The sequence below is a fragment of the Somniosus microcephalus genome, chromosome 2 (assembly GCF_052327205.1).
Source record: "Somniosus microcephalus isolate GS21.2 chromosome 2, FLI_Smic_1.0, whole genome shotgun sequence".
Lineage (NCBI taxonomy): Eukaryota > Metazoa > Chordata > Chondrichthyes > Squaliformes > Somniosidae > Somniosus > Somniosus microcephalus.
In genome coordinates, this window is record NC_140988.1 from 344994585 (window position 1) to 345012723 (window position 18139).

Consider the following 18139-nt stretch of genomic DNA (forward strand, 5'->3'; position numbering starts at 1 on the left):
TTTACCTACAGAACAAAGCAATACTTCAAAAAGTAATTCATTGGCTGTGAAGAGCTTTGGGACGCCTTGAGGATGTGAAACAAACTGCAAATCATTTCTTTTCTTTCTTTTAATGCAAACAAAAGAAAAATAATCATTTACAAGGATTAGATTGTAATTTGTCTTTATTCCACACAGTCCTTTAGAGCAGCACCAAGGGTGAATGCAAACTTCAGTGACGCAGGCTATTAAAACAGCAGCAAGCTGGAGTGGGGAAGGCAACAGGAAGCAGACTTTTAAGCAGTGGAAACTTATAAATTTGGAAAATGTAAGTAAGCTGTAGTTTGGTGAATAGCATTGACATATATGAGCCAATAAAAGGGTAAGAGAAAGGATTTCTGGTGAAAATGAAAAATGGAATTAATTGAATGTTCTCACGTTCACAGTATAAATGTGTTCAAACATAGTACTGTAGTGGTACCACCGAGTGTCCCTTACTTACCTGTACATAATTCCCTTTACCTATGTTTGTATATACAGTTTACCTGTACAGGGCGTTGCCCCTTTAAGAATGCGAGCCGTCCCAGCTCGGCCTTCCACTCCCGCGATGGCCACCGGCCCAGCTCGGCCTCCCGCTCCCGCGACTTCGGCCACAACGGCCAGCTCCAATGCCGGGTGGCGGGTAAGCGTGATAACGTCATCACGCAAGTCACGTGACCGCCTCAAGCGCGGGAAACACGAGCAACGCGATGACGTCACGACGCAAACGCGATGACGTCATCGCACAAACCTCCGGACTGCCTAGTCAGTCCTCGTGGCGTCCCCGCTGGGGAAAGACCTGTTCCACCGCTCTCCAACATCAATCTCCGCTGTCTGCTGTATTTAATCGAATTCAACATTATTGGTGACCCCGCCTCCGTGAACGTTTTTCACGGAAGAAGCGCACAGCCTGAACCTCGTCTTCACAGAAGACAACCGACGTGCACAGCCGAATTTGTCCAACACCTACATTGGTGACCCAGAGGGCTGTGGATGCTCAGTCGTTGAGCATATTCAAAACTGAGATCAATAGATTTTTGGGCACTAAAGGAAGCAAGGGATATGGGGATCGGGCGGGACAGTGGGATTCATGTAGAAGTTCAGCCGTGATCTTACTGAATGGCGGAGCAGGCTCGAGGGGCCGTATGACCTACACCTGCTGCTATTTCTTGTGTTCTTATGAAACTACATCCTATTATTAACACAAATCAGGTAAGAGGGGTACAGGTTGCAAAACCCATTTAAAGAGAAGGAATGTGTTCCTTTTTAAGAGAGAACACGTTAAATACTTTACATTTTTAAACCATGTCAATGATTTTCACTTCTAATGGCAGATCTTTAAGGGCAACCCCAGGTTGTGCAATTTCTTTTCATCAATGTTAACATATTTTATATGGGAAAATGAGAGAAGGAAATGGATGCCTAGTCCATCCATTGAAAGATACGGCAAGGATGCCTTTTTCCCGCTCCAAATAGCAATAAAGAAAGAAAAGAAAGACTTGCATTTATATAGCGCCTTTCGTGACCTAAGGATATTCCAAAGTGCTTTACAACCAGTTTGAAGTGTAGTTACTGTTGTAATGTAGGAAACGCGGAAGACAATTTGCGCACAGCAAGCTCCCACAAACAGCAATGTGATAATGACCAGATAACCTATTTTAGTGATGTTGGCTGAGGGATAAATATTGGCCTGAACTCGCCAGCTCTTCTTCGAAATAGTACCATTTGGATCTTTTACGTCCACCTGGGAGGGCAGATAGGGCCTCGGTTTAACGACTCATCCGAAAGACGACACCTCTGACAGTGCAGCACTCCCTGAGTACTGCACTGGAGTGTCAGCCTAGATCTTGTGCACATTACCATTTAAAGACTAATAAGGATAATATTATTTGTATTGACTGTAAACTGCTGCTATTAACACTTTGTGTGTTACTTTTGATACATGTGAGTGATTAAAATTACAAGCATATTGTTCAGTGCTAGCTAGCATCAGTGACTAAAATCAGCACTGCCTGGGGCACAGACTCAATGTTGTTGCTCCAACAGGCTTCATCCAATGGGCAGTCGTCAGCAGCAAGATAAATAGGGGTGATTGTATTTCAGGTAAGCACAGAGATATTACTTCACTTTATAATGATGCTTTGAAAGGACTACTGCAGAGAAGAATGGAGTCTTTATGCAGTTGCTTGAATTGACCTGAGTATCTGGAGGGCATGTCAAGATGGTAACAGCATCCTATTGTACAATGAAAGACCCTTGTCTGTTTTTCAATTCATTACCAATCCACTGAGAATCAAGACAAACCTGCTGAAACTGCTGTTTGTTTTGTATAAGTTAAGTGGTCACAATAAAATAAACTGACAGATAACACTGCACTGCACTGAAAGCAGTAGACGCAGGATGGGAAGCTTCAGCAGAGCGATGCGTGGAATATTTATCTATAAATCTCAGCAAAACATACATAGAAACATAGACACATAGAAGATAGAAGCAGGAGTAGGCCATTCGGCCCTTCGAGCCTGCTCCGCCATTCAATGAGATCATGGCTGATCATCCAATTTCAGTACCCTGTCCCTGCCTTCTCCCCATATCCCTTGATCCCTTTAGCCTCAAGAAATATATCCAACTCTTTCTTGAATATATTTAATGAACTGGCCTCCACCGCCATCTGTGGCAGAGAATTCCACAGGTTCACCACTCTCTGGGTGAAGAAATTCCTCCTCATTTCAGTTCTAAATGGCTTACCCCTTATCTTTAGACTATGACCCCTGGTTCTGGACTCCCCGGCCATCAGAAACATCCTTCCTGCATCTAGTCTGTCCAGGCCTGACAGAATTTTATAGGTTTCGATGAGGTCCCCTCTCAATCTTCTAAACTCCAGTGAGTATAAGCCCAATCGACACAATCTCTCCTCATACGTCATTCCTGCCATCCCAGGTATCAGCCTGGTGAATCTTCGCTGCACTCCCTCCATGGCAAGAACGTCCTCCCTCAGGTAAGGTGACCAAAACTGCACACAATACTCAAGGTGCGGTCTCACCAAGGCCCTGTACAACTGTAGCAAGACATCCTTGTTCCTGTACTCGAACCCTCTTGCTACAAAGGCCAACATACCATTTGCCTTCTTAACCGCCTGCTGCACCTGCATGCTTACCTTCAGCGACTGGTGCACAATAACACCCAGGTCTCTTTGCACTTCCCCTTCTCTCAATCTATTGCCATTCAAATAATAATCTGCCTTCCTGTTTTTGCCACCAAAGTGGATAACCTCACATTTATGCACATTATAGTGCATTTGCCATGTTTCTGCCCAATCACCCAACCTGTCCAAATCGTACTGGAGTTTCACGACATCCTCCTCACAGCTTACCCTCCCACCCAGCTTTGTGTCGTCTGCAAATTTGGAGATATTACATCCAATTCCCTCGTCCAGATCATTAATATATATTGTGAACAGCTGGGGTCACAGATTCACAGATTCACAGAATCTACAGTGCAGATAGAGGCCATTTCGGCCCATCGAGCCTGCACCGACACATATCCCACCCGATTCCCGTAACCCCTACACCAACACATATTCCACCCTATCCCTGTAACCCCACGTATTTAATCCCCTAACACTAAGGGTCAATTTTATCATAGCCAAATCAACCTAACCTGCACATCTTTGGACTGTGGGAGGAAACCGGAGCACCCGGAGGAAACCCACGCAAACACGGGGAGAATGTGCAAACTCCACACAGACAGTCGCCCGAGGCCGGATTCGAACCCGGGTCCCTGGCGCTGTGAGGCAACAGTGCTAACCACTATGCCACCGTGCCCCCCTAGGTCCGAGGACCGATCCTTGCGGTACCCCACTAGTCACTGCCTGCCACTCGGAAAATGACCCATTTATTCCAACTCTTTGCTTTCTGTCCGCCAACCAATTCTCTATCCAAGTCAATACCTTGCCCCCAATCCCATGTGCCTTAATTTTGCACATTAATCTCTTATGTGGGACCTTATCGAAAGCCTTCTGAAAGTCCAAATACACCACATCCACTGGTTTTCCCTTATCTATTTTACCAGTTACATCCTCAAAAAATTCCAGTAGATTAGTCAAGCATGATTTACCTTTTGTAAATCCATGTTGACTTTGTCCGATCCTGTCACTGCTTTACAAGTGCTCTGCTATTACATCTTTTATAATAGACTCTAGCATTTTCCCCACTACCGATGTCAGGCTTACCGGTCTATAATTCCCCGCATTTTCTCTACCACCTTTTTTGAATAGTGGGGTAACATTAGCTACCCTCCAATCCATGGGTACCGTTCCAGAGTCTATCGAGTTCTGGAAGATGACCAGCAATGCATCTACTATCTCTAGGGCCACTTCCTTAAGTGCCCTGGGATGTAGACCATCAGGCCCTGGGGATTTATCGGCCTTCAGTCCCATCAATTTTCCTAACACCATTTCCCTACAAATACTGATTTCTTCAGTTCCTCCCTTTCATTAGTCCCTATGTTCCCCAGAAAGGGTGGTAAGATATAAGATCTGAACGCATTGATATTGAAATCCTGCTGTGATTGAGGCCACCAGCATAATAAAAAATCAATCAATAGTGATTTACTCACTTCTTAAAAAAAAAAGTAGACACATAGCTCACAATCACTGAGGAAGCACGTTCCACACTGTCTGGTATGCTACTGGGCTATTAGAATGGTGAGATCCCAGGCTCCCTCCCTTATCTGTACTGAGTTGGCTGGCCTCAGCCAAGGCGGCGTGAGGATTGATAAGGCTCGACTCAGGACGCCCAGATTAGGGAGGGGAAAATCAAGCAGGATTCCTTCTTCTGATCACTAGGCAGTGACTCTTGCTGGAAAATACATATTTGTGGACATTGAGTTTGGACGCGATCGGGCACGGGTATGATACACCCACCCCTCCCCCAACCCTCTATGGTTGTATAGTCTCATAAAGAATAACTATTTTAGATGAGGTACCACAGGGTTACCTGTGCCTGTGGATCTGTATCCCAGAATGAGTCGCTGCCTTCAGGAGAGAAGGGAGGAGGATAAGGTGGGGTTCTGAAAAATCCTTAAAAAAAATCTGTACAATCTAACATGTATTATTGTGGAGAGACTAGAGAAGCTGGGATTGTTCGCCTTAGAGCAGAGAAGGTCAAGGGGAGATTTAATAGAGGGGCTTTGATAGCATAAATAAGGAGAAACTGTTTCCACTGGCAGGAGGGCCGGTAACTAAATTACACAGATTTAAAATAATTGGCAAAAGAACCAGAGGGAAGGTGAGAAGATTTTTTTTTTAACGAAACAAATTGTTATGATCTGGAATGAAAGGGTAGTGGAAGCAAATTCAATAGCAGCTTTCAAAATAGAATTGGATATATACTTGAAAAGGAAAAATCTGCAGGGGTTATGGGGATAGAGTAGGAGAGTGGGACCAATTGGATAGCTCTTTCAAAGAGCCGGCACAGGCACGATGGGCCGAATGACCTCCTTCTGTGCTGTAATATTCCATAGAAACATAGAAGATAGGAGCAGGAGTAGGCCATTCGGCCCCTCGAGCCTGCTCCACCATTCAATGCGATCATGGCTGAACATCCAAATTCAGTACCCGGTCCCTGCTTTCTCCCCATACCCCTTGATCCCTTTAGCCTTAAGAAATATATCCAACTCCTTCTTGAATATATTTAATGATTTGGCCTCAACTGCATTCTGTGGTTGAGAATTCCACAGGTTCACCACTCTCTGGGTGAAGAAATTCCTCCTCATTTCAGTCCTAAATGGCCTACCCCTTATCCTTAGACTGTGACCCCTGGTTCTGGACTCCCCGACCATCGGGAACATCCTTCCTGCATTTAGTCTGTCCAGTCCTGTCAGAATTTTATAAGTTTCAATGAGATCCCCTCTCATTCTTCTAAACTCCAGCAAGTATAAGCCCAATCGACCCAATCTCTCCTCATATGTCATTCCTGCCATCCCAGGTATCAGCCTGGTGAGTCTTCGCTGAACTCCTTCCATGGCAAGAACATCCTTCCTCAGATAAGGCGACCAAAAGTGCACACAATACTCAAGATGTGGTCTCACCAAGGCCCTGTACAACTGGAGCAAGACATCCTTGTTCCTGTACTCAAACCCACTCGCTACGAAGGCCAACATACCATTTGCCTTCTTAACCGCCTGCTGCACCTGCATGCTTACCTTCAGCGACTGGTGCACAAGGACACCCAGGTCTCGTTGCACTTCCCCTTCTCCCAATCTATTGCCATTCAGATAATAATCTGCCTTCCTGTTTTTGACACCAAAGTGGATAACCTCACATTTATCCACATTATATTGCATCTGCCATGCCATGGTTATGTTCACTGATGTTCACTGATAATTTAATTAAACATAGAAAAATCAAACCATGGCACTGTTATTATAAATAAATTGAAATACAAAAACACTGTTCTTGTCAGGAATTGCTAGGACTCCAATACCTGTATGGAATAATGTTGTCCAGCTGCATTGAGTTATACTGCTAGCTTGTCATTCCTCTGCACTCAGTGGAGCTCTGTGATTGCATATGTAAAACACTGCTTATTAGGCCTGAGAATGTTGATGATTATTTTAATATTAATAAAGAGCTGAATGCCCTGTTATTATTTACTAAAGTTAAAAATGTCAAGATTCTGCACTGGATCTTTTTAAAGAATAACAACAACTAGCATTTATATAGCACCTTTAACATAGTAAAACATCCCAAGGTGCTTCACAGGAGTGTTACAAAACAAAGGAAATATTAAGGCAGATGACCAAAAGCTTGGTCGAAGAGGTAGGTTTTAATGCGCGTCTTAAAGGAGGACACAGAGGTAGAGAGACGGAAAGGTTTAGGGAATTCCAGAGCTTAGGGCCTTGAACTATAAAAATAAAATTTAAAAGGTTAGCTCTGGACTGGTTGCAATTACAAGGGGTAATTTTATGAAATCATGCTCCCAGCATCTATGCTTTGCCTACAGGGAGCGTCTTTCAGCAAGTTGATTGCTTGTTTCTCACGATCTACCATCCATTACCTGCCTGTTCCACTGGCTCGAGTGACAGTGAAGGTTCCATGGAATTGTTCGAAGTAGAACAGGGAGTTCCCCAGTGTCCTGGCCAACCGACACCATAAGAATCATATAACTGGCCGTCTCAGTTCAGTTTGTGAGATCTCAAAGTACCTGCTGTGTTTGACAACTTCACAGTAACTGCACTTGAAAGTAATTCTCATCTGTGAAGTGGTTTGAAACATTTCTGACAAATATGGTAAGGCGCTATGTAAATGCAAGTCTGACTGCAATTTCACATGCTCTTAGTGAACCATTCCTGTCCTCTGTAATTTACTATCACCCAGTGTTATTGTATTGAAATATTTGGAGGCTCGCATGTAAACAGACTTTAGTAAAAGTAACCATCAAAACATTTAATTTGTAAGGCAAACTTTGCATTCATATGAAGATGCCAGTGACAGACAGTTGAATTGGAAGCAAAGTTCTATTTATTACTATATTTAAACTGATGATAAATGAAGCTTACCAAATCCTTCCAAAACATTATTCAGATCAGTAAGCTTAGAAAAAGAGAGCATCTTGTACACATTGCGGCCCAGAAATTACTTGTGATACCAACAGATGATAGAAAAATCAAGGAAAGTAAAGAACTTGCATTTCTATAGCGCCTTTCTTGACCGCAGGACATCCAAAAGCGCTTTACAACCTAAAGTACTTTTGAAGCGTAGACACTGCTGAAATGTAGGGAAACGCAGCAGCCAATTTGCACACATCAAGATCCCACAAACGGCAATGAGATATAATACAAGGTAATCTGTTTCTAGTAATGTTGGTTCTCCCAGTGGCCGAAGAGCTCCTCCCAGAGTCGCAATGCGGACTCTGCCCACTAAGGGGCAGAATGGACATGCTCTTCACCGCACCAACTGCTGTACATGGCCTTCTTTGATCTCACAAAGGCCTTCGACACCATCAACCGTGAGGGATTATGGCGTGTCATCCTCAAATTCAGCTGCCCTCAAAAGTTTGTCACCATCCTCCGCCTGCTTCACGACGACATGCAAGCTGTGATCCTGACCAACGGTTCCAACACAGACCCAATTCACGTACGGACCGGGGTCAAGCAAGGCTGCGTCATCGCACCAATGCTCTTCTCGATCTTCCTTGCTGCAATGCTCCATCTCACCCTCAGTAAGCTCCCCACTGGAGTGGAGCTAATTTACAGAACAAACGGGAAACTGTTCAACCTCCGTCACCTCCAGTCCAGATCCAAGGTCGTCCCATCCTCTGACATCGAATTACAGTATGCAGACGACGCTTGCGCCTGCGCTCACTCGGAGGTTGAACTCCAAATCATCGTCAACACCTTCACCGAAGCATACGAGAGCATGGGCCTTACACTAAACATCCGTAAGACAAAGGTCCTCTACCAACCTGCCCCCGCCACACAGTATTGCCCCCCCCGATTATCAAAATCCACGACAAGGCCTTGGACAACGTGGACCACTTTCCATACCTCGGGAGCCTACTGTCAACAAGGGCAGACGTCAACCGCGAAGTCCAACACCACCTTCAGTGTGCCAGTGCAGCCTTCGGTCGCCTGAGGAAGAGAGCGTTTGAAGACCAGGACCTCAAACCCGGCACAAAGCTCATGGTCTACAGAGCAGTTGTGATACCCACCCTGCTGTATGCCTCAGAGACATGGACCATGTACAGCAGGCACCTCAAAGCACTGGAGAGGTACCACCAACGCTGCCTCCGCAAGATCCTGCAAATCCATTGGCAGGATAGGCACACCAATGTCAGTGTTCTTGCTCAGGCCAACATCCCCAGCATCGAAGCTTTGACCACGCTCAATCAGCTCCGATGGATGGTGTAAGAAGCGCCACTACAGATGGGTCACATTGTCCGCATGCCCGATACGAGACTCCCAAAACAAGCGCTCTACTTGGAGCTCCGGCACGGCAAGAGAGCCCCAGGCGGGCAGAGGAAACGCTTCAAGGATACCCTCAAAGCCTCCTTGAAAAAGTGTAACATCCCCACCGACACCTGGGAATCCCTGGCCCAAAACCGCACAAAGTGGAGGAGAAGCATCTGGGAAGGCGCCGAACACCTCGAGTCTCTTCGCCGGGAGCAAGCGGAAGCCAAGCACAGGCAGCGCAAGGAGCACACGTCAACCCAAGGACCCCACCCACCCGCCCCTTCAACCACCGTCTGCCCCACCTGTGACAGAGACTGTAGGTCCCGCATTGGACTCATCAGTCACCTGCGAACTCATTTTTAATGTGGAAGCAAGTCATCCTTGGTTCCGAGGGACTGCTTAAGAAGAAGAGAAATGTTGGCCAGGACACCGGGAGAACTCCTCTGTTCTTCTTCAATGTCCACCTAAGAAGGCCGACGGGACCTCGGTTAGATGCCCTAATTATATTTCCACAGTTCTCTCGACTCAGGAACCATTCCTTTAGATTGGAAAACTACGAATGTCACTCCGCTATTTCAAAATGGTGAGCGAGGTAAACCAGGGAATTATAGACCAGTTAGCCTAACATCTGTTGTCAGGAAATTGATAGAGTCTATAATTAAGGATAGAGTGACTGAACATATCGAAAATTTTCAGTTGATCAGAGACATGGATTTGTGAAAGGTAGGTCATGCCTAACAAACCGGATTGAATTTTTTGAAGAGGTGACTAAAGTAGTGGACAGGGGAATGTCTATGGATGTTATTTGGAGCGGCCTGCACAGAGCGGGATTAAAACGGAGTGTACTTAAACAGAGTGTTTTATTTGGGAATTTGGAAAGAGTGGGAATTCGGAGTAGAGGGGGAAGGAGTTGCTGCTTTTTGCCTACACTACTTGTAGTGCTTTGTGTTATAGGTAGATATTTAATTTCAGTACCCTTAGCTTAATCTAGATCAAATAAGTAGTCAAGAAACTACACTGTAAGCTAAGTTACCTAATTACAAATTTAATTAAATGTAATTAAATAAAACAAGGTCATATAGGGATGGCAGTGCAGGCGATGTACCACAACTGCAGCATGTGGGAGTTTGTGGAGAGCATTGTGATCCCAGACAACCACGTTTGCAGTAAGTGCCTGCATCTTGAAGAACTTCAGCTCAGAGTTTTTGATCTGGAGTCTGAGGTGCAGACATTGCGGGTCATCAGGGATAGGGAGAGTTACCTGGACACTTTGAACCAGGAGGCCGTCACACCCCTTAGGTTAGGTAGTGGTACAGGTCTGGTTAGTAGTCAGGAACAGGAGGGTGTGACTGCAACTCAGGCAGGTAAGGGGACCCCAGGTGCAGTGCTAGAGTAGCCTCAGCCTTTGCCCTTGTCCAACAGGTATGAGGTTCTTGCTGCCTATGTGGATGAGGGAAAAGCCTGCAGGAAGGATGAGTAAGCTGACCATGGCACCATGGTGCAGGAGGCCATTCAATAGGGGGGAGTGAAAGGGAATGTAGTTGTGGTAGGGGACAGTATAGTCAGGGGGATAGATACTGCTCTCTGCAGCCGCGACTGAGAGTTCTGAAGGTTGTGTTTGCCTGCCCGGTGCCAGGGTTAAAGACATCTCCTCGCGGCTGGAGGAGAAATTGGAGTGGGATGGGAAGGATCCAGTTGTCGTGGTCCACGTAGGAACCAATGACATAGGTAGAACTAGGAATTAAGTTCTGCTGAGGGAGTTTGAGGAGCTAGGATTGAAATGAAAAAGCAGAACCTCAAAGGTAATAATCTCTGGATTGTTACCTGAGCCACGTGCAAATTGGCATAGGGACAAACAGATTAGAGGTTTAAATGTGTGGCTCAAAGTGTGGTGTGGGAGGAAGGGGTTTCAGTTCATGGGGCACTGGCACCAGTACTGGGGAAAGAAGGAGCTGTTCCGTTGGGACGGGCTCCACTTAAATCGTGCTGGGACCAGTGTCCTGGCAAACTGAATAACTAGGGCAGTAGACAGGGCTTTAAACTAATGAAGTGGGGCGGGGAGGATTCTGGAAAGAGTCAATTTAAAAGCAGCAAGAGAAATGTCAAGGCTCTAGAGCAGAGTAGAGTTTTGGGTAAAATTCAGCAGAGTGGGTCAGGAAGGGACAGAGAGAGTAACAAAGGTAATAAGGCATCAGTGACTAAGGTGACATCAGGGAAAAATAGAAATAAGTCCAAGTTAAAGGCACTATATCTGAATGCAGGAAGCATTTGCAACAAAATAGATGAATTAATAGCACAGATAGAAATTAATAGGTGTGATCTAATAGCCATTATGGAGACGTGGTTCCAAAGTGGCCAAGGTTGGGAACTAAATATTCCAGGATACTTAACTTTTAGAAGGGATAGGCAAAATGGAAAAAGGAGGAGGGGTAGCCCTGATAATAAAGGATGGGATAAAGACAGTAGAGAGAAAGGATCTTAGCTCTGAAAATCAAGAAGTAAAATCAGTTTGGGTGGAGCTAAGAAACAGCAAGGGGCAGAAAGCATTGGTGGGAGTTGTTTATAGGCCCCCAAACATTAGTTGTAATGTAGGGCAGAGTATAAATCAGGAAATTAGAGGTGCATGTAACAAGGGTAATACAGTAATCATGGGCGATTTTAATCGACATATTGACTGGGCAAACCAAATTTGCAGTAATAGTGTGGGGAACAAATTAATGGAATGTATGCAAGATAGTTTTCTAGATCAGTATGTTGAGGAACCAACAATGGAACAGGCTATTTTAGATCTAGTATTGTGCAATGAGAAAGGGTTAATTAATAACCTTGTGGTAAAGGGGCATTTAGGGAAGATATGATAGAATTTTATAATGAGTTTGAAAGTGATTTAGTTAAATCTGAAACTAGGGTCTTAAATGTAAACAAAGCAAACTACGTAGGTATGAGGGACGAGTTGGCTAAGGTAGATTGGGAAACTACATTAAAAGATATGATGGTAGAGAAGCAATGGCTAGCTTTTGAAGAATTAATACATAAATTACAACAAATATACCTTCCTTTATGGCACAAAAACTCCACAGGAAAAGTGGTTCAACAGTGGCTAATAAGAGAAGTTAAAGATAATATTAGTTCAAAGGAAGAAGCTTATAATGTTGCCAAAAAGAGTACTAAGCCTGAGGATTGGGAATATTTTAGAATTCAGCAAAGGAGGACCAAGAAATTAATAAAGAAAGGGAAAATAGAATATGAGAGTCAACATGGATTTATGAAAGGGAAATCATGTTTGACAAATCTGTTAGCGTTTCTTGAGGATGTAACTAGCAGAATTGATAAGGGGGAACCAGTGGATGTGGTGTATTTGGATTTTCAGAAGGCATTCGATAAGGTCCCACACAAGAGGTTATTAAATAAAATTAGGGCTTGGGATTGGAGGTAATACACTAGCATGGATTGAGGATTGGTTAACAGACAGAAAACGGAGAGTAGGAATAAATGGGTAATTTTTGGGTTGGCAGGCTGAAACTAGTGGGGTACCACAAGGATCAGTGCTTGGGCCTCAGCTATTCACAAACTACATCAGTGATTTGGATGAGGGGACCAAATGTAATATATCCAAGTTTGCTGATGATACAAAGCTGGGTGGGAATGTAAGTTGTGAGGAGGATGCAAGGAGGCTTCAAGGGGATATAGACAAGCTGAGTGAGTGGGCAAGAACATGGCAAAAGGAATATAATGTGGAGAAATGTGAAGTTATCCACTTTGGTAGGAAAAATAGAAAAGCAAAGTATTTTTTAAATGGTGAGAGATTGGGAAATGTTGGTGTTCAGAGGTACATGGTTGTCCTTGTACACGGATCACTGAAAGTTAACATGCAGATACAGCAAGCAATTAGGAAAGCAAATGGTATGTTGACTTTTATTACAAGAGGATTTGAGTATAAGAGTAAAGACATCTTACTGCAATGATATAGGGCCCTGGTGAGACCACACCTGAAGTATTGTGTACAGTTTTGGTCTCCTTATCTAAGGAAGGATATACTTGCCATAGAGGGAGTGCAACGAAGGTTCACCAGACTGGTTCCTCTGATGGGGGCATTGTCCTATGAGGAGAGATTGAGTAGAGTAGACCTATATTCTCTAGAGTTTAGAAGAATGAGAGGTGATCTCATTGAAACATACAAAATTCTTACAAGGCTTGACAGGGTAGATGCAGGGAGGATGTTTCCCCTGGCTGGAGTGTCTAGAACCAGGGATCACAGTCTCAGAATAAGGGGTCGGCCATTTAGGATTGAGATGAGGAGGAATTTCTTCATTCAGAAGGTGGTGAGTGTTTGGAATTCTCTACCCCAGAGGGCTGTGGAGGCTCAGTCGTTGAGTATATTCAAGACAGAGATCGATAGATTTTTGGATATTAAGGGAATCAAGGGATATGGGGATAGTGCAGGAAAGTGGAGTTGAGGTAGAAGATCAGCCATGATCTTATTGAATGTCGGAGCAGGCTTGAGGGGCCAAATGACCTACTGCTGCTCCTGTTTCTTGTGTTCATATGTTATGTTCTTATATGGACTTCCAGGAGGCATTTGATTAAGTCCCACATAAAAGATTGTTAACTAAGGTAGAAACCAATGGAACTGAGGGAAAATTATTGACCTGATTAGGAAATTAGCTGAGTCGCAGGAGACAGGCAGTAGGGATAATGGGTAGGTACTCAAATTGGCAGGAGGCGACTAGTGGTGTCCCATAGGGATCTGTGTTGGGGCCTCAACTATTCACAGTATTTATTAATGACTTAGATGATGGTATAGAAAGCCAGATATTTGCTGATGCCAAAAAGATAGGTGGAATTGCAGGCAGTGTCAATGGAAACATAAAATTACAAAGGGATATTGACAGATTAAGTGAATGGGCAAAACTGTGACAAATGGATTTCAATGTAGGCAAATGTGAGGTCATCCACTTTGGACCTAAAAATGATAGAACAGGGTACTTTCTAAATGGTGAAAAGCTAAAAACAGTGGATATCCAAAGAGACTTGGGGGGTCCAGGTACATAGATCATTAAAATGTCATGAACAGGTACAGAAAATAATCAAAAAGGCTAATGGGATGCTGGCCTTTATGTCTAGAGGATTAGAATACAAGGGGGTAGAAGTTATGCTGCAGCTGTACAAAACCCTGGTTAGACCACACCTGGAGTACTGTGAGCTGTTCTGGGCACCACACCTTAGGAAGAATATATTGGCCTCGGAGGGAGTGCAGCGTAGGTTTACCAGAATGATACCGGGACTTCAAGGGTTAAATTACAAGGAGAGATTACACAAACTAGGGTTGTATTCCCTAGAATTTAGAAAGTTAAAGGGTGATCTGATTGAAGTTTTCAGGATATTAAGGGGAACAGATACGATAGATAGAGAGAAACTATTTCCACTGGCTGGGGATTCTAGGACTAGGCGGCATAGTCTAAAAATTAGATTCAGACCTTTCAGGAGTGAAATTAGGAAACACCTCTACATACAAAGGGTGGTAGAAATTTGGAACTCTCTTCGGTAAACAGCACTTGATGCTAGATTAATTGTTAATTTTAAACTGGAGATTGATAACTTTCTGTTAACCAAAGTTATAGAGGGATATGGGCCAAAGGCGGGTATATGGAGTTACGTTGCAGATTAGCCACGATCTCATTGAATGGCGGAGCAGGCTTGAGGGGCTCAATGGCCTACTCCTATTCCTATGTTCCTATGTCTCAGCTGAAAGATGGCACCTTGGACAGTGCAGCACTTCCTCAGCACTCCCGAAGTCACATCTGCACATTGAGGACACCCTCCATCGTGTTGTGTGACACTACCACCGTGCTCAATGGAACAGATACGGAACAGATCCAGCAGCTCAAAACTGGGCATCCATGAGGTATTGTGGGCCATCAGCAGCAGCAGAATTGGATTCCACCACAATCTGTAACCTCATGGCCTGGCATATCCCTCACTCTACCATTACCATCAAGCCAGGGGACCAACCCTGGTTCAATAAGGAGTGTAGAAGAGCATGCCAGGAGCAGCACCAGGCGCACCTAAAAATTGAGGTGCCAACCTGGGGAAGCTGCAACACAGGACTATATGCATGCTAAACAATGGAAACAGCATGCTATAGACAGGGCTAAGCGATCCCACAATCAATGGATCAGATCAAAGCTCTGCAGTCCTACCACATCCAGTCGTGAATGGTGGTGGACCATTAAACAACTAATGGGAGGAGGAGGCTCCATGAATATCCCCATCCTCAATGATGATGGAGCCCAGCACGTGAGTGCAAAAGACAAGGCTGAAGCATTTTCAATGATCTTCAGCCAGAAGTGCCGAGTGGATGATTCATATCGGCCACCTCCTGAGGTCCCCACTATCACAGAAGCCATTCTTCAGCCAATTCGATTCACCCCATGTGATATCAAGAAAAGGCTGAGCGCACTGAATACAGCAAAGGTTATGGGCCCCGACAACATCCCGGCTATCATGCTGAAGACTTGTGCTCCAGAACTAGCCGCGCCTCTAGCCAAGCTGTTCCAGTACAGCTACAACACTGGCATCTATCCGACAATGTGTAAAACTGCCCAGGTATGTCCTGTCCATAAAAAGCAGGACAAATCCAATCCGGCCAATTACCGCCCCATCAGTCTACTCTCAATCATCAGCAATGTGATGCAAGGTGTCATCGACAGTGCTATCAAGTGACACTTACTCACAAATAACCTGCTAACTGATGCCCAGTTTGGGTTCTGTCAGGACCACTCAGCTCCAGACCTCATTACAGCCTTGGTCCAAACATGGACAAAGGAGCTGAATTCCAGAGGTGAGGTGAGAGTGACTGCCCTTGACATCAAGGCAGCACTTGATCCAGTGTGACATCAAGGAACCCTAGTAAAACTGAAGTCAATGGGAATCGGGGGGAAAACTCTCCACTGGCTGGAGTCATAACTAACACAAAGGAAGATGGTTGTGGTGATTGAAGGTCAATCATCACAGCCCCAGGACATCGCTGCAGGAGTTCCTCAGGACAGTGACCTAGGCCCAACCATCTTCAGCTGCTTCATCAATGGCCTTCCATCCAACATAAGGTCAGAAATGGGGATGTTCGCTGATGACTGCACAGTGTTCAGTGCCACTCGCAACTCCTCAGATAATGAAGCAATCTATGCCCGCATACAACAAGACCTGGACAACACTCAGGCTTGAGCTGATAAGTGGCAGGTAACATTCACGCCACACAAGTGCCAGGCAAGGACTATCTCCAACTAGTGAGAGTCTAATCATCGCCCCTTGTCATTCAACGGCATTAACATCGCCGAATCCCCCACCATCAACATCTTGGAGGTCACCATTGACCAGAAACTTAACTAGACCAGCCACATAAATACTGTGGCAACAAGAGCAGGTCAGAGGCTAGGTATTCTGTGGTGATGTCTCACCTCCTGACTCCCCAAAGCCTTTCCACCATTTACAAGGCACAAGTAAGGAGTGTGATGGAATACTCTCCACTTGCCTGGATGAGTGCAGCTCCAACAACACTCAAGAAGCTCGACACCATCCAGGGCAAAGCAGCCCGCTTGATTGGCACCCCATCGACCACCTTAAACATTCACTCCCTCCACCACCGGCGTACCGTGGCTGCAGTGTGTACCATCTACAAGATGCAGTGCAGCAACTCGCCAAGGCTTCTTCGGCAGCACCACCCAAACCCGCAACCTCTTCCACCTAGAAGGACAAGGGCAGCAGGCGCATGGGAACACCACCACCTCCAATTTCCCCTCCAAGTCACACACCATCTTGATTTGGAAGTATATTGTCATTCCTTCATCGTCGCTGGGTCAAAATCCTGGAACTCCCTCCCTAACAGCACACGGACTGCAGCGATTCAAGAAGGCAGCTCACCACCACCTTCTCAAGGGCAACTAGGGATGGGCAATAAATGCTGGCCTTGACAGCGATGCCCACATCCCATGAATGAATAAAAAAAAACTTAACTAGATGTCAGCCTTAATTATGTTCTCAAGTCTCTGGAGTGGGGCTTGAACACAATGGGCTAGAAATTCACCTCCTTTGCGCCTCCCATTAGCACCTCCGGGGAGCGATAACAGGGCACTACCGGCTTTGCGACCGGGCGTGGTGAGAGTACCGACGCCCGTGGAATTCTCGTCGAGGTTTGCGGCGGCGATCACCCCCTAGCGCCACGATCTACTGCGCCTGGAGATTGTGACGTCATCCTGCTGCGCATCGCCCTGGTAGCGCCCCGGACCCAATCTTCGGCTCCGTCCCCTGCAGCATCATTGGCCGACAACGCTGACAGCTGCAGGAGGCCTTGTCAGGGAGGCCGGGCGCTTGGGGAGCGCTATTTAAAGGGGATGATGGTTACCTCAATGGAAAAACTTTCTGAATGCGTTACTTCAATTTTTCAGCGTTTTCCTCGGCCGCGATCGATCAGCTCTACACTCTGCTAGAGTGCTTGGGGCTGATCGTTGTGGACCGCGGCTGCCGTCAGCGACGAGGGACCTCCTCTCCATGCAGAGCCTTTAAGGTAGAGAAGGAGCCTCTGTTCCCGGCAGCGCTGCCCTCGACATTGGGCAGCGCTGCACTGTTACCGCCCCTCTTGCCGGTTTTAGCACTCCAAGGGAAGCGGCAGCGCTTGATTTAGCGTTCCACTTCTTTCCTGGAATGCTAAACCGGAAGCTCGCGTCGCAGTCCCTCGCGTAGCGCCCGGCGATACTTTTGCACTACCACAGAAGTTATCATCCCAAACGGGGCGCTATGCAATTTCTCCCCCATGATCTTCAGACTCAGAGGCAAGAGTGCTACACTGAGCCAAGCCTGACACCTCTGACTGCTATGTTTGGGGAGCTGTGAACCAATTTCAAATAAATGGCTCGGCGCCTCTGTTAAAACAACGTATGGAGGAATGTTTAACGCTTACAAAGATAGGTGGGAAAGCAAATTGTGTGGAGGATACAAAGAATCTCCAAAGGGACATAGATAGGCTAAGTGAGTGGGCAAAAATCTGGCAGATGGAGTTTAATGTGGGAAAATGCGAGGTTATCCACTTTGGTAGGAAGAATAAAAAAGCAAATTATTATTTAAATGGGGAGAGATTACAAAATGCTGAGGTACAGAGGAATCTGGGGGTCCTTGT